General features: G+C 38.0%; 1 long non-coding RNA gene across 1 annotated transcript in view; it reads left to right on the top strand.

Annotated features, from left to right (window-relative positions):
• The first annotated feature begins 3,090 nt into the window (after window positions 1-3,090).
• LOC129143469 (uncharacterized) overlaps window positions 3,091-25,790 on the top strand; it is a 35,558-nt gene continuing 12,858 nt past the window's right edge. Inside the window, exon 1 of the long non-coding RNA XR_008546922.2 lies at window positions 3,091-4,876. This is a non-coding gene — a long non-coding RNA (uncharacterized LOC129143469). The remainder of the gene's footprint in view (window positions 4,877-25,790) is intronic.

Here is a 25,790-nt window from a genome sequence, read left to right as displayed (position 1 = left end):
TGCCTGTGGTAGTTATGGAGACCCCCAGGTGTTGAGGCAGGGCTGGGGTGTCCCCTTCCAACCAGGCTGTCAAGGCCCCAACTCTAGGGCAGAGGCAGTGGCAGGGCAGCCAGGGTTGTGCCAGAGCCTGAGCAGGTTGAGGTGGGGTCAGGCAGGGCTGGGAGTCAGGGCAGGGGCAGCAGCAGTGGACCCGCTATGCACACATCTTCTTCTCCAAGGTTTGTGTGCAGAACATCCTGCCCATGCTGCCCCAGCAGCTTCAGTTGGCACCTGCCCCAGTCCAGCCTCTGGGAACCATGCAGCAGCTGCCAGCGGCCCTGCACCCACCACCAGCATCCGTTTCACCTGCAGTTGAAGATCCATGAGGTGCCCAGAAGATCATGCAGTCATCAGTCCCACGGAGCAGCCCGCGAGGCTGAGGCTCCTCCCACTGGACCGCCCCCAAACTGGCACCACTGCTGCCCCTGTCCCTACTCTCAGCCTCACGTGACTCTCGGGCAGATGCAGTGGTGGGGCAGCCAGGGCAGCGTCAAGAGTCTGAGCCAGGTGAGGTGCGGTCAGGACCCCCACAGGGCTGGGAGTCAGGGCAGGGGCAGAACAAACCTTGGAGGGGAAGATGTGTGCATAGTGGGCCTGGAGGGCAGCTGTGGCCTAGTGGATGGGAAGAAGCAGTGGGCCTGGAAGAGCTGCATGATCAGGGCCGGCACTGGTCCAGGGCACGTGCAGTGAAGAGGACAGCGCCTTCTCGGTCTCCGGTTCCCTGCGCCTGTCCTCGGCTTCTGCACCTGTACAGGCAAAGGGGAAGCTGTCCCCATCCCACATGGCACACTTGGGGGTGTTGGGCTTTGGACTGCAGCTGGAGCATCTTCTCATCTTGCATTTGGGCGTGGTGGGGTCCTCCAGTGTGGGATCCATGTCCGTGGGGTTCCCTCTGCCCCGACCCCGAAAGCCCAGTCAGTTTCTCTTCAGGCTCTGCCCCCCGGGTGGCTCAGCCCAGCTCCTGCCTAGGAAAGCCTTAGTGTTGGGAGGGACCCTGATGACTGAGGAGCCTGGTAGCTCCAGGTTGCCCACACTTTCAGGTCTCTTGCACCAGAAGGTGGCAGGATCCATTGGGAGGAAACAGGTCACCTTGGAAGGCGTCCCTGGGCCCCCCTCCCCAAGGGTAGGGGCCGTAGGGGGCCCGCTCTGCTGCCTTGACCAGACTCCTGGGCTTTGAAGGCTCCTGGGCCCAGTAAGAAGGAGGTGGGTGCCAAGGTTGAGGAGGAAGCATCCGAGTATGTGTAGGAGGAGGACAGGGTGGGACCATAGACTTTGCCAAAAGCTGCAGGTGGATCGGGGGACCCTGGGGGCTCAGGATCCAGCAAGGGGCGGCAGGAGTAAAGGAGGAAGGAATGACAGGTGCAAGTACCTTCCCACCAAAGCCCTTGTTGCCCTCTGGCTCCTCCGCAGAGTTGTCCCCACTCTCAGTCGGTCACCCACTCCTTGAACTTGAGATCGGTGTCAGTGGTGCTAAAGCCATCATCAGCAATGACATCATCACCCCCTCCTCCTCATGGATGACCGTGTGCTCCTCGTCACTCGCTATGTCCTCACTGGCCATGTGCTGGGAATGAGCAGCTCAGGTGGGCAGCAGCAGGGCTGCCCACTGGTCACCTCCCTCACCAGGGGCTGCAAAGTGGCCTGGAGCTCCATACTGAGTAGAAGGCTTTGGGCCAGAGTATGATGCAGTGCCAGACACCACCTGTGTCAGTTCCCATAGTGCCTGACGGTCATTTCCCTGCCGTCCAGGCTGTGTACCCCGCTGTGGGAGAAGGCTTGGGCCAGGCTGAGCCAGGTTCCCTGACTGTGTGCAGCCGTTCTGCCCCACAGAAGCTGCTCCTTGGTATCTGAGCTCTGGAGTGTTTGGGCTGCAACTGACAGGAGTTCAGAGGACACCCCAGGGGCAGTGGCAGTGCCCGTCTCTGATATGCTCTGCTCCCATGAGCCCTTGTTACACTCCTGCTAGCCCCTGGCTTGTGGGCTTGGCCTCTGAGCTGGACTTCTTTCGGTCCTTGTTGCAAGTGGGCCACCTTCACCTGGAAGGCCAGGTCGTGGTATTTCTGCGTCTCATTGGGCCCCAGGGTGTACCACCGCTCGCTCAGCATCTGGCTGACGGTCCGCATATCCTGGTTGGAGTGACCCTGGTGCGCCCTGCCAGGGCCTGGTGCCGCTTGCTGAAGATCATGACCGCCACTCACGGGCCACCGGATGTGGTCCTTGTCCCATTTGTAGGGGCTGCGTCCATCCTTCTCAGAAGATGAGTCCTGTTCCTTGCGCAGGGCACTGAGGGACTGGGCCTGACATCATCTGAGTGGTAGAGGCAACTGTGTGTCAGGAGACATGATGGAGAGGAAAGCATCATCATGGTCATTCTCTGTCTCACTGTCCAGCAGGGACTCCCCTGAGGGGCCCAGGGCTCCTCCTCCATGGTGGGAGGTGAGCTTTTACCAGGTTCCACCACCCCCAAAGTGTGTGGGGTTGCGGGCCCTGGGCTTTCAGGGCAGGTGGCTCCAGGGGGCCGCCCAGGGTCAACACTCCCTGTCCCACCTGGTGGATGCTCATGAGCAACAGCTGCCAACTTGGCAGGTTGTTTTCTCTGGTTGGAGGCCACTGAGTGACTGGCAGGTTGCTGGCCTCGTGTGGCGGCAGGGAGGGGTCAGGAAGGGGATGGAGTACCAGGGGAACACGGCCGCAGAGTGACCTTCCACATTCCTCCACACGAACATGCTGATGCCACGGGAGGCCTCACTGAACGCAGGCCTGGGGGCCGAGTACTTGGTCCGGGCAGGGGGTTCTGGCAGGGGCTCACACCTCCTCACCCCCTCCTCAGCCAAGGTGGCTTGGGCCCAGAGAAGGGGGGTTGGAGAGGAGCAGAAGGCCAGGCCTCAAGTTTTGTTTTTTTTTGTTTGTTTTGTTTTTTGTTTTTGAAATGTAGTTTGACTCTTGTCACCCAGGCTGGAGTGCAGTGGCACGATCTCAGTGGCCTTCATACCTGGCTAATTTTTTGTATTTTTACTGGAGATGGGGTTTTGCCATGTGGGCCAGGCTGGTCTTGACCTCCCGACCTCAGGTGATCCACCCACTTCAGCCTCCAAAAATGGGATTACAGGCATGAGCCACCGCTCCCAACTTCATTCATTTTTACTTGAAAAACTCCGTTAAGCATTTTTTTAAGGTAGACCTAGTAGTCCTGAATGCCCTCAGCTTTGTTTGTCGAGCAAACACGTTATTTCTTTTTTCTTTCTGAAGGACAGCTTTGTCAGACATAATATTAGTTGCTGGCAGTTTTTTTCTTTCAGCACTTTGAATGTATTATTCGATTCTGTCCTGACCTGCAAAGTTTCTTTAACTTTTGACTATTTGATTATATTGTGACTTGGTGAGTATCTATTTGGTTTGAACCTCTTTAGGAATCTTTAAGCTTCATGGATTTAGATGTCTAAATCTTTCCCATGATTTAGGCAGTTTTCAGCCATTCTTTAAATAAGCTTTCTTCTCCTTTCTCTACTTTCCTTCTCAAACTCCCATAACCTGACAATGGTTTGACTAATGGTGTCTTGTTGGCTTTCTTTTCTCTGTCTCGTTTTTTTTCTTTTTTTCTTTTTTTTGAGACAGAGTCATGCTCTGTCACCCAGGCTGGAGTGCAATGTGTGGTCTCAGCTCACATTGCACTCCAACCTCCGCCTCCTGGGTTCAAGCGATTCTCCTGCCTCAGCCTCCCAAGTAGCTGGGACTACAGGTGTGTGCCACCACACCCGGCTAATTTTTGTATTTTTAGTAGAGATGGGGTTTTGTCATGTTGGCCAGGCTGGTCTTGAACTCCTGAACTCTTAATCTGCCTGCCTCGGCCTCCCAAAGTGTTGGGATTACAGGCTTGAGCCACCACGCCCAGCCTTCTTTTCTCTTTTTTATTCTTTTTTTCTTTGTCCTCTGACTGGATAATTTCAGAAGATCTATATTCAAGTTTACAGATTCTCTCTCCTGTTGAAGTTTACTATTGTGTTATATCACCCAGTCTGGTCTTGAACTCCTGGGCTCAAGCGACCCTCCCACCTTGGCCTCCCAAAGTGCTGAGTTTACAAGCATGAGCCACTGCATCCAGTCAGTCCCAGCACTTTGGGAAGCTGAGGTGGGAGGATCACTTGAGCTCAGGAGTTTGAGACCAGCCTGGGCAACATACTGAGAACTTGTCTCTATATTAAAAAAAAAAAAAAAGTCTTTGGGAGGCCAAAGCGGGAGGATCACCTGAGGTCAGGAGTTCGAGACCAGCCTGGCCAACATGGCAAAACCCCATCTCTACTAAAAATACAAAAATTAGCCAGGTGTGGTGGCATACACCTGTAGTGGTGGTGCATGCCTGTAGTCCCAGCTACTCAAGAGGCTGAGGCAGGAGAATCACTTGAACTGGGAGATGGAGGTTGCAGTGAGCTGAGATCGCACCAGTGCACTCCAGCCTGGGCAACAGAGTGAGATTCCATCTTATAAAAGGAAGAGAGAAAGAAAAGAAAAATTCCATATCTGAGTGTTTACTCCTGAGTTTTTGAGATTGTTATTAAGATCGTGCTCTACTGTGATGATTTGGGTTTGTTTGATAATCAGAAAAAAGCATATTCTTTTGGGTGTTCAGCCACACTGCTTTGGTGTCACAACTGCACATTGGTTTCACAGCTGCAGGACAAGTTCGAGCATCTTAAAATGATTCAACAGGAGGAGATAAGGAAGCTCGAGGAAGAGAAAAAACAACTGGAAGGAAAAATCATAGATTTTTATAAAATGAAAGCTGCCTCTGAAGCACTGCAGACTCAGCTGAGCACCGATACAAAGAAAGACAAACATCGTAAGAAGCAATAGTTTCTCTTACTATTCTGAGAGCCTTATCATTCTACATCCCATCTTCCTGTGAGATTGTCTTTGTAGCATTTAACTCTAATTGCAGTTCTCTTTTTAAAAACTGGCTTGCTTATTGTATATTTTCCCCAATTAAAGCATGAACTCCTAGCAGGGCGTGGTGGCTCATGCCTGTAATCTCAGCACTGTGGGAGGCCGAGGTGGGTCGACTACCTGAGGTTAGGAGTTCGAGACTAGCCTGACCAACATGATGAAACGCTGTCTCTACTAAAAATACAAAAATTAGCTAGGCGTGGTGGCTGGGACCTGTAATCCCAGCTACTTGGGAGGCTGAGGCAGGAGAATCACTTGAACCCTGGAGGTGGAGGTTGCAGTGAGCCGAGATCTCACCATTACACTCCAGCCTGGGCGACAAGAGCAAAACTCCATCTCAAAAAAAAAAAAAAAAAAAAAAAAAAAAAAAAAAAAAAAAGAAAGGGTGAACTTGAAGGCAGGTCCTGTGTCCATCTTTTCAGATTCTGTATCCCAGCACTTAGGACATAGACAAACATGAAGATGACAATCAATATTTGCCAAAATGAAAAAACAAAAGAAACATGTAACATCATGTAAAAGAAGCTGGTTAGCTGGAGAAATTTCTTTTTCATAGTCTTGCTTGTGGATCCAGTAGTGACTTTTACATTTTATATCTAAATAGAAGCTGGAGGCTTTGTTGGGTACTCATAGGCATAAAATATTATGTTATTTATTATAGAGTTAAATGCTACAAAGACAAATCTAATTAATAGGCCTATTTTCCTTTTTAAGTTCTACTCATAATTTCTTCATAGTTTTTATGATAAAAGGTTGGATTTTGATTAGAACTCCCATGCTTTTGTGTCAGAATTAAAACTGGTATTAGAATAAATAATTCAAAAGCTAGAGAAAGAGTACAATGAGAAGCCATGAGTTGCATTTGAATTATAATATTATGTCTTACAGATTTGGGGTATATGCTAAAGTTACCAAAGTTGTAGAAAATAAGGCCGGGCATTGTGGCTCACATCTGTAATTCCAGCACTTTGGGAGGCCGAGGTAGATGGATCATTTGAGGTCAGGAGTTCGAGACCAGCCTGGCCAACATGGTGAAACTCCGTCTGTACTAATAGTACAAAAATTAGCCAGGCGTGGTGGTGTGCACCTGTAGTCCTTGCTACTCAGCAAGCTGGGGCAGGAGAATCGCTTGTACCCAGGAGGCAGAGGTTGCAGTGAGCCGAGATTGTGCCACTGCACTCCAGCCTGGGTGACAGAGTGCTATGAGTCACCACACCTGGTATGAGCCACCGTGCCTGGCCCACAATGGCTTTTACACATGTTGTTAAATCATCTTACAGATTTTATAATTTGGGGGAAGAAAAGTTTTACTAAATGGTCTTTTAATGGAAACTCTACAAGAACCAGAATCTTTGCTTTGTTCACTTATGTATCCATTCCTAGGCCTAGAAAAATGTCTGACACATAGCGGCAATTATTCATTGAATAAATGGACCCAGCGATAGTACATTAGCTATGCTATATGCATACATTAAAGATGTAGATTATTGACTTTCAAAAGATAATTAATGTAACTTCTTACTGCTTCTGAACATGTTTGTGAGTTATATTGCTGAGGGACCTTTATCTTCTCATTCTTTCATCTTAACCCAGTGTTATAAAATGGAAATCACCAATATTATTCCATATCTAAAATTAATATCTACCTTGTAAAAAATATCACTCTGCTGCATTTGACAATAGACTTTTTAGGTAATAATGATGCAATCCATAGGGTTTTTTGGGGGCACAGAGGGATTCATGCTAACAGAACATTTTATTTTCTATTTTCCCAGAGCTGTAAAACATGAAATTGGGGTAGTATAAGGCATATTTTTACTCTTTTTATAATTTTTTTCTAAAAAAAATTAGTGTTTGTTCCCTATATAACTTTTAACTTTATAGGTAAATATTTGTCTCTTTCAGCTCCAGTTTTATGTGAAATAGAGTTTTCAGATTTATGTAGCATGGAAAGTTTTAATACGTCAGAGTTACTGATTTTTGCCATTTTCTCAATTATTTCTTTTTTATCTTTAGTTGATTTTTTTGTAGTGACACATTTTGTTTCTAGTCTCATTTCCTTTTGTTTATATTCTATGTATATTTCGTTTTTGGTTACTATGAGAATTACATATAACATCCTAGAGTTATAACATTTTAATTTGAATTTATTTCAACTTAAGTTCAATCACATACCAAAATTCTACTGCTATACATATAGCTCTACTCTTTTTATGTTATTGATGTAACAAATTATATCTTTATTCATTGTATACCAGCTAACAGATTTACAATTACATTTTATGCATTTGCCTTTTAAATTATGTAGAAAATAAAAAGCAGAGTTACAAACCAAAATTACAATAGGACTGTTTTTATGTTTGTTTATGTATTTACCTTTACCAGAGAGCTTTGTATATTCATACAGCTTGCTTATTTACTTATATAGTTATTGCCTAGAGTTCATTTATTTCAACCTGAAGGACTTAACACTTCTTGAATGGCAAATTCAGGGATAAATGGATTTTTTTTCAGTTTAAAAAAAAAATCCGGAAATGTCTTAATTTCTCCCTCATTTTTGAAGGATAAGTTTTCCAGCTATAGATTTCTCAATTGACAGGTTTCTTCATTATTTTAAATATATAATCCACTGCCTACTGGCCTTCAAGGTTTCTGCCGAGAAATCAGCTGCTAATGTTATCTGGATCCCTATCTGTGAGAGTTGCTCTTCTCTCTGAGTTTTCAACATTCTCCCATTATCTTTTGTTTGTTTGTTTTTGAGACAAATAATTGTACATATTCATGGGATACAGAGTGATATTTTGATACATGTATACAATGTCCAATGATCAAATAAGGATAATTATCATATCCATCACCTCAAATATTTGTTATTTATTTGTATTGTGAACAGTCAACATTCTTTCTCCTAGTTTTTTAAATTTATAAACATTTAAATTTTATTACAGAAATTTACATTTTTTGATTCTGAAAAAGTCATATATGTATGCAACATCGTTTTATCATTTATTTATATATTTATGCATCTTTCCTTTTAGTTTTGACAGAGATTTTCTATTTTATCATTATTTCAAAAGAACTCTTACCTGTATTTATTTATCAATTATATTTCCCTTGTTTTTTCCTAGTATATTAATTTATTTACTTATCTTCTAAAAATACTCCATATAATCTGTTTATTTTGTTTCCTTTCTATAATTTCTTCAATGATTAGTTCTGTTCTATTTTCCATTAAAATATTTCAATCTCGTATGAATTTTTGTCAGATTAGAAATTTAGGGCATTTCTTAATTTCTCTATATTCTAGCTTTTGACTTTTTTTTTCTGACCTAAGAGGTATTTAGAGCACATTTTAGATTTTTTATCTTGACTAATCATTTAAAATGTATACTAATCTTCAATTTAAATAAAAAAACTGGTCTATAGTGACAAAAATTACAAATGAGCCTAACTAATAAATTATCAGCTGTGTTTATATGTATAAGCATGCACAGATTTTGGTAAATATGTACATAGTATATTGGTGAGCTTATTTTTATCATTCTTAACTCATTGTGTAGTCTAAACGTTGGGGAAAAAATAAAATACAATAATCAGATGGTGTGAATAAGAAAATTGTTCTAATGTTTGTAAACCAAGCAACTGTTTTAACTGCTCCCCTCTTCCTGATTGACTTCTAAAAGGGATTAATCCATATTGGGTCCTATCATATATGTCACGGTATAACATCTCCAGCTATAAAATGGAAATTTGAGAATAACTTTGCTGCTACTCAGATACATTTTATTTCAAAAACATACACTAAGGTGTTGCTGTTGGATCTTTCCAAAAACTTATTCACACAGAACTTTCAATCACACTGAGCCATATTTGAACAATCTTTCAAGGTCAGCTCTGGCATAAGCTAACATTATACCATTTAACTCAGAAATTTCTTTAGTATTTGATTAATGGGTTTATGTTTGATATGTAATGTAATTTTCGAATGCTAAATCAAGTGGTAATTTTGTTAGTCAAGTTGATTTAGTGGCTTGGGAAGAAAGCTTTTAATGTTTCCCTAATTTTTCTTACCTTTGACATGATCCTTCACATGTCTTATTTTGCTTAGTGATTTTTCTTTTTTTTTTTTTTTTTGAGACAGGGTCTTACTCTACCACCCAGGCTTGAGTGCAGTGGTGCGATCACAGCTCATTGCAGCCTTGACCTCCCAGACTCAAGCTATTCTTCCACCTCAGCCTCCCAAGTAGCTGGTACTACAGGCACATGCCACCAAACTTGGCTAATTTTTGTATTTTTTGTAGAGACAGAGTTTTGCCAAATTCTCAGGCTGGTCTGGAATTTCTGGGCTCAAGTAATCCTGCCTTGGCCTCCCAACATGCTGATATTACAGACATAAGCCACAGTACCTGGCCAGTTTTCTTTTTTAAAAAATCTATTGGTTATTAATTTGAAGCCTTCCTTTTCATAGCTGTGCTCCTTAATTGGGAGCAAATATGAATGGACCACAACTTAGCCAATTTTCTATATACGATCTTTGCCATCCTAATTTAAAGGAATATTAATTCTTTCTTTTCCTCTTTCATTCCACAAACCTGTATTGACTACATCTAAGTTCTAAATGGTGCACTGGATGTTGAAAAAGTTGATGATGAGCAAGAACAAAATTCCTCCTTTCAGGAGACTTACAGTTCAATATGGGAAATACAATTTGTTAAAATATAAAAGTGCAATTTCCACTAATTTAAAATGCCACCTTTATGTTATTGTAATTTATATATATACTATATATATATACACACACACGTATATATACATGTCCATATACAGTGTGTGTGTGCACATGTACACACATGCATATGTGTATGTAATGCTCAGTATAAGCAATGTGCACAAATAAAATTAGCTAACAGAGATAGTATAGAGTGAGAGGAGAGGCAGATTAATCTTTGAGGAAAAGCACAATTTTATGGCTGAATGGAGAAAGCTGAGGTGGTTTCTAAGATGGAGAATAAGACGAAAAATGTAAGTACATTGTTTGACTGAATTCAAGAAAGAAGGGTAAAAGAGAAGAAAGTGGTGGTCTTATCATTAAATGCCACGGAGAGGTAAAGATAAAAGCAACATATTGTTTTGGGTTTGGTAATTTAAGGGTTACCAAATTCCGTTTTGGAGGAGGAACAGATTCCATGTCCACTAGAATGGAATGGACAAGAAATGGAGGAGGAAAATAGGTAGTTTTTCAAAAGTTTTCAAAAATATGAAAAGAAGAAATGAAATGGTACTTGGAAGAGATTGTTGAAATGGGAGAGACTATGGTGGCTTGTTTAGAAGCAGTTGAGATAGATCCAATTGAGATAGAGATATTGACTATATAAACAAAAGAATGACAAATTAATAGTGTAATGGATAACTTGACTTTGGCAAATATTGTGAATTTTTGTGAAAGTACAACTAAAAGGCAATGTCACTCCAATAATCACCAGAGTAATCAATTTGCTTATTGCTGTCCCTTTAAATATAGTTCTCTGGTATCAACTAACATGTTTTTAACTAATGATGCTTCTTAAAGAAAAAGGAAAAGACCTTTTTCTTTCTTTCAGTCTTCAATGATTCACTGCTTCATCTCACTCCACCAAAGATAAATGAAATCTACATCTCTTATACATTAACAATGCATGACAATTTATAAATAGCTAAATTTTTGGAGCTAACTTTAAGTACCTGAATGGAATTTAAGCAACCCACTAATCTCCTTCTCACTTCTCAGTTATTTATCAAGTTTATGTCAAGGGACAAGGAAAAATTATCCAAATATTGTTTAAAACAATCATCATTAATTAGTAACACTTATCCAGGGGGTTTTTAACCTTTCCCCCACTCAAGGATTATTCTAATGTTAGAGTAGAATAAAAAAATAAGTGCAGCGATGCTGACTCTTCCAAGCTTAACATTTCTCACAAGTCAATTAGCTTTGTACTGGGAGGAAGGCGTGAAGGGCTGCTTGCGGTAGTTGTGTAGCAGCAGCACAATGGCCGCAGACAAGGAAAACAGTTTCTAGGAATTCCTCGTATATAATTTTATAATTTTATATTTTTGACAAGATTAATGACCCATGCTCCCTTCCTCTCCATTTCTTTTTTTGGAATTCTGTTGCTATGTAGTTACTATATTTTATTAAAGGAAATTAGCCTTATCTCTTATTATATTTTATTAAAGAAAATTATTATATTATTCCTTTATATTTTTATTAAAGGATTTTATTATTATTATTATTAAACGAAATTAGCCTTATCTCTTATTATATTTTTTATGACCTTCAAAGTAGTGTCTCTGCTTAAAAGTGTACCCTGGCCAAGCGTGGTGGCTCACGCCTGTAACTCCAGCACTTTGGGAGGCCGAGGCGCGTGGATCACGAGGTCAGGAGATCGAGACCATCCTGGCTAACACGGTGAAACCCCGTCTGTACTAAAAATACAAAAAATTAACAGGGCATAGTGGCGGGCGCCTGTAGTCCCAGCTACTCAGGAGGCTCAGGCAGGAGAATGGCGTGAACCCGGGAGACGGAGCTTGCGGTGAGCTGAGATCGCACCGCTGCACTCCAGCCTGGGCGACAGAGCAAGACTCCGTCTCAAAAAAAAAAAAAAAAGTGTACCCTGAAGCACACATCAAGCGACATGTAGAGTTCATAAATTCTGGCCAAATGGTCATACCTCAAACCTCATCAGCACTAAGGCTCTTTACTTGCACTGACAAATATGAATGCTGGGGAATTTGGAAATGATATATAATATATAATATTATATATATAATAGATATATAATATATAATATATAATAGATATATAATATTATGTATGTAATAGATATACAATATATAATATTATATATAATAGATATATAATATATAATATATATATTATATATAATAGATATATATTATATATAATAGATATATATTATATATAATAGATATATATTATCTATAATAGATATATATTATCTATAATAGATATATAATATTATATATAATAGATATATAATATATAATAGATATATAATATTATATATAATAGATATATTATATATAATAATATATAATATTATATATAATATATAATATTATATATAATATGTAATATTATATATAATATATAATATTATATATAATATATAATATTATATATAATATATAATATTATATATAATATATAATATTATATATAATATATAATATTATATATAATATATAATATTATATATAATATATAATATTATATATAATAGATATATGATATTATATATATAATAGATATATAATATTATATATAATAGATATATGATATTATATATATAATAGATATATAATATATAACTTTCCATGTGATTTTCCTCTTAATTTTTTTCTAGCTGATCCATATGAATTCCTCTTATTAAGAAAAATAAAGCATCCAGGATTCAATGAAGAACTATCACCTTGTTAATCATTCAGAAACATGTTGCAGACTTAAGCCATTTTTGATATAGATACTGAAACAATTACTTGCTAAGAGCAAACTTGAAGGTATAGATAAGGCCCTGAGTCATCTTCCTGAGCTGAATGATAGTTAAGCTGAATGTACGTATAAAATATGATTTTCTAACCGCTTGCTCGCCAACAAGGAAAACTTTTAAGTGGAGCAGAACCTGAATAGACAAGACATTTCTTTCTTTTGGTAGAAAATGATTTACCATCACTGTCTAGTTAATTGTAGACTACGTAATTTTAACTTTGTGATTTATTGCCGGAGACATTTTCTTCTGTACTGTAAAGTGTGTGTCAAAAAAAATAGCAATTTTGGAGGATTAGGGGAGTTTGATAAATTGCCTGCAATTCTGGCAGTATGAACTGCATATTAATTTCTCTCTTTCAAGAACATTTTAATTTATTAATTCCTTACAAAAACTCCCTAAACTTTGGAACAGCTCTCAATTGCCTGTATTCTTTTTTTTCTTATTATGGTACTCTTCTAGAGATTTGGCTTGCATCTATGAATAAGCCAGGACATCTTCCGAAATTGTCTGATTAAAAACACCACCAATGGAGTTTCATTAAATTTGTATTGCTCTGACTAGTGAAACACACACATCTATGTTGCTGAGGATATTTTACTGCAGTTTGAGTTGTAATAATAGCTCTGTTTAAGATCCGTCAGTCACTTGAATCTTCTCTAAGGCTTTGTATGTTAGAAGTTAATTTGCTTTCTTACAAGGCCACATTCTATCTTGTAACTAAACAACTGGATTTTATGTCTTAGCATAGATGGTTTATTAGTTTCTCGTTTTTCTTTAGTAAGAATCCTATAAAAAACACTAGTATTTTTCTCTGAGTTTAAAATTCAACACATGCCTACTGATATGGTTAGGCTTTGTATCCCCACCTGAATCTCATCTTGAATTGTAATCCCCATAGCCCCCATAATCCCCACAGGTCAAGGGAGAGACTAGGTGGAGGTAATTGAATCATGGGGGCAGTTTCCCCTGTGCTGTTCTTGTGATAGTGAGTTCTCACGAGATTTGATGGTTTTATAAGGGATTCTTTCCCCTTTGCTCGGCACTTCTTCATGCTGCCTTGCGAAGAAGCTGGCTTGCTTCCTCTTTGTCTTCCGCCATGATTGTAGATTTCCTGAGACCTTCCAAGCTGTGCTGAATTGTGAGCCAATTAAACTTCTTTCCTTTATAAATTACCCAGTCTTGGGCAGTTCTTTATAGCAGTATGAAAACAGACAAATACACCTACTATGTAAAACTTAAAATACAAAAAAACAAAACATCTCACTAACATAGGAGCTAATATTTTGGTGTACTTTGTTTAGTATTTTATATTAAAAATATGTACACATATATTTATATATAATTAAGAACATGTATGTACAATCGTGCATACATCATGTACATACGTCTACTTAAGAAAATAGCTATGTAATATACCATTACTCAACTATATTATAATTTTTTCTCCATTTTTTAATTGTAATTTATCATTTTCTACTTTTTTGTTTCCTCATTTTTATTGCATAATATTTAATTATGCAAAAAATACATTAAATACATTGAAAATATATAGTGTAGCTATAAGAATAAAGAATGATGGTAAAACAAATGCTAATACCCACTACCTGACTTAAAGAATATGATACTATTTTTTTCCAATTGAAATCCCCTCAACTACTCAGAATTACTGCTATCCCTTTTATCCTTTCATTAATTTTCTTCTAGTTTTCTCACATGTGAATCTATTTCTAAATACATTTCTTTATTTTGCAAGTTTTTGGACTTCATATAAATGTAACCGTATTGTATATATTCTTCTTCAGCTTCTTTTTCACTAAACAATATGTTTTGCTGATACTTACATTCATATGTACAGTAATAGTTGATTTATTTTAATGGCTATATATTATTCCATTGTTAGAATACACCAGGATTTATTTTTACTTATTTTTTTTGCTGGAAAATTGGGTGTCTTTTTTATTTTTTGATATAACAAACAATGTTGTCATCATTTTGTATTTACTTCCTAGTCCACTCCTGTAAGTTTCTCTTGAGTACATACTAGCAATGAAGATGCTGAGTCACTGCATATACATACTCACAACTTTATTCTATAATGTAATATTCTATAAAGTAGCTGTATCAGTTTATACTTTAACCAGTAATGGACAAGATTTTCTGTTACTTCCCATCTTTGTTAATTATTACTTTTAGACTCTAACTTTTATCAGGCTCACGGATGTAAAAAGCATCTCAGGGTGGTTTTAATTTGCATTTATCTGCTCATCTATGAAGATGAGCTTCTTTTCATATAATTATGAGTCATTATTTTTGTTTTGCCTTCTTTTGTTTATGCATTTTGCTTGTTCTATGTCTTATTTTTCCTGTTGATTTTTGGGAGTTCATATATATTCTAAATGTATATTTATTCACTCATATATATGTTGCAAATATTACAGTTTATGATTTGTCACCTTATGATATCATCCAAATAGAGAAGCTTTATATTTTGATGTAGTCATGTGTTCATTTTTCCTCCTTAATGTTTGTTTTTCTTGGTTCTATGACCTACCAAAAGTAACAAAAATTCTCATTTATTTTTAATCTAAATGTTTTAAGTATTTTCCTGGAATTCACCTTGAATTGATTTCTATTGGAGATAGGTATCCAATCTAATTTGCCTCATATGGATAACCACTTGTTCTATTACTGCTGTAACAAATTTCTACAAACTAAGTGACCTAAAATCACACAAACTTGTCATCTTACAGTGTACACAAGTCAGAAATCAGGCATGAATTTTAGTGAACTAAAATCAAGTTGTCGACAGGCATGTTTCTTTATGGCGGCTAGGGTAGAGTCCATATCCTGGTCTTTTCTATCTTCTAGAGAACATCAGCATTCCTTTTCTCATTGCCTCTCCTCTCTCTTTTTAAAGCTGGCAATGTCACATTTCTCTGACCATTCTTTCATTGTCACATCTCTCTCTGGACTCAGCTAAGAAAGGTTCTCCATTTTTAAGAACTCATGTGATTAGACTGGGCCCATCTGGATAACCCAGGAAGATCTCTCCATCTTGGTTTGCATCCTTAATCACATCTGATAAGCCTCTATTGCATTCAGTGTAACATATTCACAGGTTCCAGGGTTAGGCATGGGCATCTTTGAGGGCCATTATTCTCCCTACCACATTATTTGCCTAGCATCTTTCATTATATTGTCCATCTATTTACTTACTGATTTCTAATGACATCCAAATCAGTTACAACATTTTATGTAAGCATTGTTTTTATTTTTATGTTATTCCACTAGTCTATTTTTCTACTCATGAATTATGGTACATGAGTTTATTTTTGAAACTTTAAGCTCAATAACGTTTTAAGATTTCCTCAACTTTCTTTTTCCACTTCTTCAGACGTTGACTCTTTTGGCCCTTTGGTCTTCTATACACATTTTAGAAATGCTTCGTTGAGGACTAAGAGGAATGCTAAGATGTTGATAGGAATTTCATTGAATTTTGGGTATATTGGCATGCTACAATGCTTAGTGTTTTATACATGAAAATAATATATCCCTTCCTCTTTTCCTAGTATCATGAGATATTTGTTAGGCAGACATGAATATTGAGTTGTATCAAATGTGTTTTTCTGCATTATTGTGGTGGTGATGTGATTTAACTCCTTTAATTTGTTAATGTAATGAATTACATTTGTAGATTGCTCTAACTATTGAAACAAGCTTGAATTTCTGGAATAAGCCCAATGTGATATTTATTCAACAAATATTCATTGAGTATACCTAGTATATAACATGCTTTAAGAATACACCAGTGAACCAAACAGAAATATCTGACATTACAGAACTTAACATTCCAGTATTTGGAGACAGATGATAAAAAAGTGAACATGTATATTTACAGTTTGTCAAGGAATGATAAATGAAGACTCTTAAAGTAGATGGGGAATTGGGAGTGAAGTCTGTAATTTAAATAGGGTGGGCAGGAAAGCTTCACAGAGAATGGGACATTTAAGAATAGACTTGAAGGACAGGCAAGAGCAATCTCTATGTTTATATGGGAGAAAAAGTTCCAGGCAGATGCAGTAACAATGGCAAATATCCTGAAGTAGGATCATGCTGGAGTTTTTGTGGAGCAGCAAGGAGGCTAGTGTGACTGCCACAGAATCACCCAAGGGAAGATGAGAAGATCAGATCAGACCAGCACTTGGGCATCTAATGGGAAAAGTTTCTCAAGCCATCATAAAAATTTCACTTTTACTATAAATACTATGAGAAACCATGGGATGTTTTACAGTAAGAAAGGTGGCATAATATGTTACATGTTTTAAACAAACTGTATAGCTTCTGAGTTGAAATAGATTGTAGGGGCTCATGGCAGAAGCAGAGGGAAAATTTAGGAGACTACTGTAAAGAATATCATGAAAAGAACAAACAACGCTATGTAACATGCTTAAATGGACTGAAGAAGATGTATAAAATCAAAATGATGTTACCTTCACACCTTGAATCAGTACGATAAACCCCCCTCCCCAATCACAAAAGAAAAACTAAACACAAAAACCAGGCTTTGGTTGCTCAGACAATTTTACAGGTGAGTTCTAGCAAACATGCAAAGAACGTTTAATTGCACTGTTACAGAAATTCTTCTGGAGACAAGAAAATAAGACACATCACCCAACCAATTTCATGATAACAATGTCAATGTATAATAACAGAAAAAGTGGATCTCCAAAGAAATAAATTTATTTGGAAATAAACAAGTTTTATAATCTGATATATTTGTGCTATGATCAATCATAGGTGCATCCCAAGAGGTTGAGGTAAGGAAAATATTTAAAGACAAAAAGAAGTCTATGCAAGCTGTTTTGAAACAAACATCATTGGTCACAGGGCCTGATGCAGAAGCTGGTGTTAACTTACTGGCAGAAACAGCCATTGCTAGGCAAGTGTTCTTGTGAGGGTGGCTTATCTGAAATGCTGCAGTCTTGAGGAATTTTTTATGATAGGTCCTATTATAGAGACACTTACAGGATGAGCTGGACAAACAGAGTGTGCTGGGTGGGCAGAAATTTCTTGTGAGTTTATAGAAAGTCCTTGTGATAGTGCTTATCGTGGACACACACACAAGATCCTCTTTTTCATGACCCGGCTCCACTTTGCTTTGGGTCTGATGTAAGTGACTTTGCCTTGTCATTGGCAACTTTCACTGTAGTATAATCTGCACATTAAAGTTACCTAACAATAGTACAAAGAAAGAAAATTAAAGGTATATCTCTTTCAAAAATATAAACCCCAAAATTGTTAGGAAATTGTAGTGAATATAAAAGATAATTCATTATAATAGACATCTCAAGCTTCACAGAATTCTGACCTTTGCTACACTCTCATCCACAATCTTTTCTCCTAGTAAATGGCAGCTCCTTCTGTTAAGTTGCTGAGGCTTCTTATTGCTTTTTTCTTCAAATAACAGTCAGAACTGAACAACTGTAATCATCCTAGTCCATACAATTGTTATATTTTCATTTAAAGAAGATCAATGTGTGATTTTTAAAATATATTTCTGGACAATTCTTTATATTTTAATAGTAGTCAGAATTTGATCAGGAAAACAGAAGACATCCTAAGTATTATAATGATAAAAGTTTAATATTAATTAGGGCCTTATGCTATTATTGGAAGAGCTTGATGAATAGATATTAGAAAAGCAGCTAGACAAAATCAGAAGAGGTCTGTTTTATATCAGAGATCTTAGCCTGACAGTCTAGAGTGTGGGCACAGAACCCAAGCTTATAGGAATTTCTGAAAGGTCTGTAAATCTTATCCAGATGGACAGTGGGAGCTCATAAAGAATTCTGCAAGCCATCACATCTGTCAAACCTGCTATGTCTAATCCTTAAGCCTGCTTTATGTGAAGACCTCCTCTTCACTCCTCACTTCCAGCTCTCATGAGTTTCTTTCATAGGCAAACCCAAACCTGGAACAATGTGCCTGAAGACTTCGGGTGACACAGTACCCAGACTTAAATAGGAGGGGAGCCATGGTGGAAGTGGCCATCCAGCACAATTTTCTTGGTCTTTACTCATAGTTTTGATTCCTTAAAAAAATTAACCACATTAAAATATGTGTTTCATAATCTACATCTAATAATACAAATATTTAAAGTCTTTTCAAGTTTGAATACGCTACCCATGTTGCTGCTATCCCCATTTTGTGTGTGCGATTTTTTTTTGTGTGTTAGAAGCTCATGACCTTTGAAACCTGCTCTTATGAGCTTACTTCGATGATTTATTTGTCCAGAGAGGATTTTTTTTCCTACCTAGCATTTTGGACTCCTATCAACCTGAGACCATTTTGAATTAAATTCTCAGCTTTCAAATTTGGAAGCCACACAGATTGTGTGAGTTCAGGCTGAAACCTGTTTGAGGGCTGGATTCTGGCTATAAACTCCACAGGGAACATTTTCTCTCTCCACTCAGATCTGAGACCATAGGGAAATTTATTTGCTAGCTCTCTTTGAAGGTTTATTTTATTTATTTTTTTAATTTCTAGTACACGTGCTCACTGAAGGTGTAATACTTATGTGAGAATCTCAAAATCAGTTGTGTTCTTTGTATGACCCTGGTTTTGTTTCCTCCTGCTCTCTTACTTTCAGTGTGTCTCAATATGTCTGCTCAATATGTCATCTTAAATTTCAACTGAGGGTGGATCTTCTTCCCAGCTCACTCACATGGTTCTTAGCTAGATTCAGTTTCTCTCCATTTGTAGGACTGAGGACCTCAGTTCTTCACTTAGGGTTGGCTACAGGTAATCATCAATTTCTTGTAACAGGACTTACACTGGGCCACTGACAGCATGCCAGTTGGCTTCATTCAAATGAGAGGGCAAGAGAAAGAGAGAGAGGGAGAGGGCACAAGATGAAATTCACAGTATCTTATAATCTAATCTCAGAAGTGGCATCTCATTACTTCTGTTCTATTCTATTCAATAGAAACAAGTACCTGGGACCAGCTTATACTATAGGAAAGAGATTATATAAGGGTATAAATACAGAGAGGTAGAGATCATCAAGAGCCATTCTGGTGGCAGCCACAATATCTTATCCAGAATATTTCTTATTCAGGCCTTCAAATGTGCTGTCTTTTCTGGTCTAATGGAAATGAACCTTCCTTCCATACAATTTCTTCTCCTAAATTGTACTGTGGCTCTCTTATCACATACAAACGTCTATGTTAGGTATTTGTGTCTGTCTTGATTCTTGGTAGGCTTTTAAACTCTGTGAATGTTGGACTGTGATGTAGACATCATTTCACCGCACACTCTGTAACCAACAAACCTTAGCAGCTTATTCAGTAAGCACATACTTGGCTCTTAATGAGTATTGCTTAAATTGATGAATTGAATTAGTATTTTACCTTCTCTGTTGCTTAGCTAAGCAGAAGAATTTGTCATGTTTTAAATTTAGTGACTGGTTCTATTAAAAGTTACCTTTGTCTATATCATTTTGTTATACTAAAGCACGAATGTATAAGGTCAAAAAACATTCTCAAGATTTCGTTTAAACCACAGCCCTCAGTTGTGTATATTTATCTCTTGTTTTCATATGCAAGATTTCTCCTGAAATGGGCAACAATTACAAGAGTTTTTTTCCTCTTCTGAACTAAGGAAATAAATATTTAATTCACAAGTTTAGAAAAGTGAACCTGAAAAATCACAGGGCTAGGTGGGTTATGAGGCCCACTGGTACATGATAGTGTTGAATGTGAATTAGAATGAACTCCGTGGATTAGAATCTCAGACCATAGGCAAACATTTACTTGTTTTCGAATGAGCACATTTGAGTCTGCAATAAGTATTACTATTTTTAAGTTGAAAATGTAATTGGTTTCTAATAATAACCATATTGGCTAGCATTATTTCAATCGTGTTTAATGTTTTCCAATGTCATTTCATGTCAGATATCTCTCTTGATTCTTAGTAACAATTTGGACAAGACAGCAAATGCTATTGTCCAAGTTTTCTAAAGAAGAATCTGAAGTGAAATGACATCAAGAGACCTATCAAGACCTGTATCCAGGAAAAGGTAAATCTGAGCTGAAATTGTAGCCCTTGTAAATTACCTGCGTGACATACCAGATAGTGTTCATGATCCATTTAGTACTCTGTTCTAAAAATGAGACAATATCCATTTATTCACTTGTTTATTTATTTAGTGTTTGTTCAGCCCTTACTGCATATTCCAGGCACTATTCTGACTGTGGCAGGAGTAAACAAACAGGCATGGTTCTTACTTGCATGTAATTACAGTCTTATAGTGAAAACAAGTGTTAAACAACAAAATCTCCCAATTATTTTAAAATTATAAACTTGATTCGATACTATGTGGCCATATAATTGTTCCTAATTTGGTTAGAGAAGGGAGGCAGTTAGGGAAGCCTTCCCTGAGTTAGTGCCATTTAACCTGATTTATGATAGATGATAAGTCATTTGTCAGGGGAAAAATACTCCAGGAATAAAGAACAGGTACAAAGGTCAGGTTCTGGGAAGAGCTTGTCTTGGTCCAGGAACTAAAAAATGTTAGAGTGGCTGGATCTGGGAAAGAGACAAAGAGTTATTAAATGAGGCAGCAGGCTTCAGCAGGTGCCACATTGCTCAGGGCCTTGTAGGCCATGCTAAGGATTTGGGATGTTAATGTCAGTACAAACAATTGAGTCATAAGCAGAAAGTAAAAGCATGATTGCATCAAATGTTATTCTCTAAACAGTAATTTTATAAATACAGGTTAAATGTGTGTGGTCCCAGCTACTCAGGAGGTCCCAGCTACTCAGTATTCCTTTTCAACAAATATTAGGTGCCTACTATTAGCCAGGTACAGCCCTTAGCTACTTTGAATGAAGCATATATTACAAACTGGCAGAATTTCTTAAACAAAGAATCTAAAGTTGTTTATACACCATAATCTCGGTATTTTATAAATTTCTTGAAATTATTTTTATTTACACTGCTTTGCAGAATTTTAACTGGCTTTGAAATAAACAATGACAATAGTCCTCCATGTTACTAGTTTCAAATTTTCCCAATACCTACTAAGACATTACTTAATCCACAGATTTACTGTCAATAGTTTGTATCAAATTGTGATAACATATTTGAAATTAATATTTCAAATTAAAGCAAAATCACAAATTTATGCTTTATATTATGAATGAGATTCACAAAAGGAGCATGATAATATATTCTGTTGTCATTGCATATAAAATAATAACATATAGAGTATGAATCAATAATTTTTCAAATACAAAGCTATTACAATTAGGAATACAAAGAAATCATAATTAGGAATACTTCTACAATATTAACACACAATAGTGGTAACACTTGCAAAATGATGGTGGTTTTTTTTTTTTTTCTTTTCCCGACAGAGTCTTGCTCTTGTTGCCCAGGCTGGAGTGCAATGGCGTGATTTTGGCTCACTGTAAACTCCACTTCCTGGGTTCAAGCGATTCTCCTGCCTCAGCCTCCCTAGTGGCTGGTATTACAGGTGCCTGCCACCACACCCAGCTAATTTTTGTATTTTTAGAAGAGATGGGTGTTTCACCATGTTGGCCAGCCTGGTCCCGAACTCCTGACCTTAGGTGATCCACCAGCATCGGTCTCCCAAAGTGCTGGGATTACAGGTGTGAGCCACTGCGTCCAGCCAGTGGTGGGTCTCATATCTCAATGTGGACTTTTACTAACTCCCGATGCCTCAGTTTCCTCATCAGTTGAAAGGAATGAATGAAAGATATGTGTTTTTCATATTACCAGGTAGATGATAAGGAGATTTTAATTTTCTTTTCTTTTTTAACTTTTATTTTAAGTTTAGGGGCATTTGTTACATACGTAAACTGGTGTCACAGGGGGTTATTGTACAGATTATTTCATCACCCAGGTATTAAACCTAGTACCCAATAGTTATCTTTTCTGCTTCTCTTCCTTTTCTCACCCTCCACCCTCAAGTAGACCCCAGTGTCTGTTTTATTCTTTGTGTTCATTAGTTCTCATCATTTAGCTCCCACTTATAACTGAGAGTATGCTGTATTTGGTTTTCTGTTCCTGCATTAGTTTGCTAAGGATAATAGAAGGTCCATCATATTCCAGCAAAAGACATGATATCATTTTTTAATGGTGGCATAGTATTCCATGGTGTATATGTACCACATTTTCTTTATCCAATCTGTCATTGATGGGCATTTAGGTTGATCCTATACTTTTGCTATTGTGAACAGTGCTGCAATGAACATTTGTATGCATGTGTCTTTATGGTAGAATGGTTTATATTCATCTGGGTATATACCCAGTAGTGGGATTACTGGGTCGAATGGTAGCTCTGCTTTTAGCTCTTTGAGGAATCACTATTCTTTGCACAATGATTGAACTGATTTGCACACCCACCAACAGTGTATAAGCATTCCCTTTTCTCCATAGACTCACTAGCATCTGTTATTTTTTGACTTTTTAATGATAGCTATTCTGACTGGTGTGAGATGGTATCTCATTATGGTTTTGATTTGCATTTCTCTAATGATCAGTGATGTTGAACTTTTTTTTGTATGTTTGTTGGCTGCATGCATGTATTCTTTTGAAAAGTGTCTGTTCATTCCCTTTGCCCAATTTTAATGGGGTTGATTGTTTTTCTTTTGTAAATTTCTTTACATGCGAAATGTTTTTATTATTAAGTTGAGCTGCCTCATTCTTAGTATGGTTTTTCACTTTAAAAAGCATAAAGGTGGACATGGTGGCATATGCTAGTAATCCCAGCTACTGGGGAGACTAATACAGGAGGGTTGCTTGAGCCCAGGAGTTCAAGGTTATAATGTGCTATGATCATGACTGAACAACCACTGTACTGCAGCCTGGGCAGAGTGACATAGTGAAACCATATCTCTAAAAAAATAGAAAATGTAATTTAAATCTTTAAATACATATGTATATGTGTGTATATATGTATATATATTGCATATATCAAAAATGGTTTGTAGTTTCCATTCACAGCACATAGTAAAATGTCTTAACCTCCTCCCTCCTCCCTATGTGTGTTTTTCTAAGTGTGTGTCTTTTTTACCTTAATTTTTCTCTTAGTGTCTCATAGTCTTCTTAGGTCTCCCTCTTTCTTCTGTCTTTCACACACACACACACACACACGCACGCATACACACATGTACCTTGAAAAATAGCTTTTCTTTTTCTTAAAACTTCCCAAAGCTTTCATAAAATTAGCCCTCAGGCACTCTTACGTATCTCATCCACTCTTCTTCCTCTCTCCCCTTCCTGAAGCCATTTGTAACTTACTGTATTACACTAGGAAGGGGAAGCAAATATTCATATTATTTTCTTGTTATATCCTTAGCATTACTAGACCTTTGTGGTTTCTATGGATGAGGGACATGATATTTATTAATTTATTCTAAACTTCAGTCACTCATAATATACCCTTTTATTCCTCCTTCTTCTGTGATATTGGGAGTGTATAGTTGTCATTGTGACAAACCCTTTGCTGTCAGTATCTATAGTGGATGGGGAGAAAAGGAGGGCTTTGCCAATCATCATCTCCAGTGCATTTCCCACTGTCAGCGTCATTGTCTAATGCTGTTGGCATCCACACAGCCTAAGGGAACCGTTTAAGTGAGTGACTCCCTCCCTTCACTTCAGCCCATCACTTGAGCATTTCTCTCCCTTGAAAAAAGACAGGTTGTGCTTCTAAGACTTGAGTAATTCTGAATATAATTGAGGACTAGATGTTCCTGTTTTATATCCTACAGGGCTGGCATCTCTAATGCTGAAAGTACAACAAAGTGCAGTGGTAGTCACTGAGTGTTCAGCCATGCTGGGTCATCAAAATAAAAGGAGATCGTCTTCCCATTCCTATCAATGGCCTCATCTCTACCAGATATATAACTGGAAAAACAATGCATTTGCTTAAACATCCACAGTGAGCCACACTTGTTCGGTGTTGTGGGGAAATGATACAGAAGCATCCTTGTTTATTAAGGATCCAATTTTGATAGGCTGAGGCATATTTTTCCTCCCAAGTCTGCACATGGTCATGCATTAAATATTAATGAGCATCTTCTCTCTATCAGGCTTTGGGGGATATGTTCACCTTTTGGGAGGTGAACATGATAAATAAGATCCTTTCTCTCATGTAGCATTCTCTCCATTCTTTTTTTTTTTTTTTTTTTTGATAGGGACTAGCTCTGTCACCTAGGCTAGAGTGCAGTGGTGCAAACATGACTCACTGCAGCCTTGACCTCATGGACTCAAGTGATCCTCAAGTGATCCTCTTGCCTCCACAACATCCAGCTAACTTTTAAAAAATTTTTTGAAGAGAAGGTTTTGCCATGTTGCCTCAGCCTCCTGAAGTGGTGGGATTACAGGTGTGAGCCACTGCATCTGGCCATGTTTTCTTTCCATTCTTATGGAAGGCAGTAGTCAGCAAAACAGTTAATCAATTGAGAATATATTAGGTTGTTATAGGAACCATGAAAAAATAAAATAGAGTGTGTAAAGAAGGCTTGATGGCCAGGAAGCTTTTACAGGGAAGTGACATTTGAACTGAGACCAAATACTTAAAGAAGCCAGTTCTTTGAAGAGTTGATGGGAAAGTATTCCAAGAAGTGGGAATGGCAAGGGGAAAGGACTTAAGATGTAACCTCAGAATGATTAAGGAGGAGCATGGTACAAGAGGATGTCAGAAACATAGCCAGGAAAGAGAGCTATGCTTAAGTATTAGGATTTTATTCTTTGCAAAGGAAAAGCCCATTGAAGCTTTAAAGCAAGGACCTAAGAGTTAACATAATTTTTTTAAGATACCTTAAAAATTTTGCTGAATGAAGAATTCATTGAAGTGAGTCAGGAATGTATGATTTTGGACAACCGACACAATGCCTGAGGCATAGTTTCTTCATATGGAAATTGGAGACAATGATCATATCTACCTTAGCAGATTATATAATGAATTATTTTCCTAGGGCTCCTGTAATAGAGTACCACAAACTGGGTAACTTAAGCAACAGAGATTTATTGCCTCACAATTCTAGAGGTGAGAAGTCCAGATCAAGAAGCTGGCAGGGCTAGGCTGCCTGAAAAGGTGCTAAGGAAGGAACTGTTCCAGTCCTCTTTCTCTCCTTCCAGTAGTTCCTTGGCTTGTGACAGCACAGTGTCAATTCTCATATAGCATCCTCCCCGTGTGCCTCTCTCTATGTCCAAATCTCCCTTTTATTTAAG

The sequence above is a fragment of the Pan troglodytes genome, chromosome 2 (assembly GCF_028858775.2).
Source record: "Pan troglodytes isolate AG18354 chromosome 2, NHGRI_mPanTro3-v2.0_pri, whole genome shotgun sequence".
Taxonomy (NCBI): domain Eukaryota; kingdom Metazoa; phylum Chordata; class Mammalia; order Primates; family Hominidae; genus Pan; species Pan troglodytes.
This window is presented reverse-complemented; position numbering and strand designations above follow the sequence as displayed.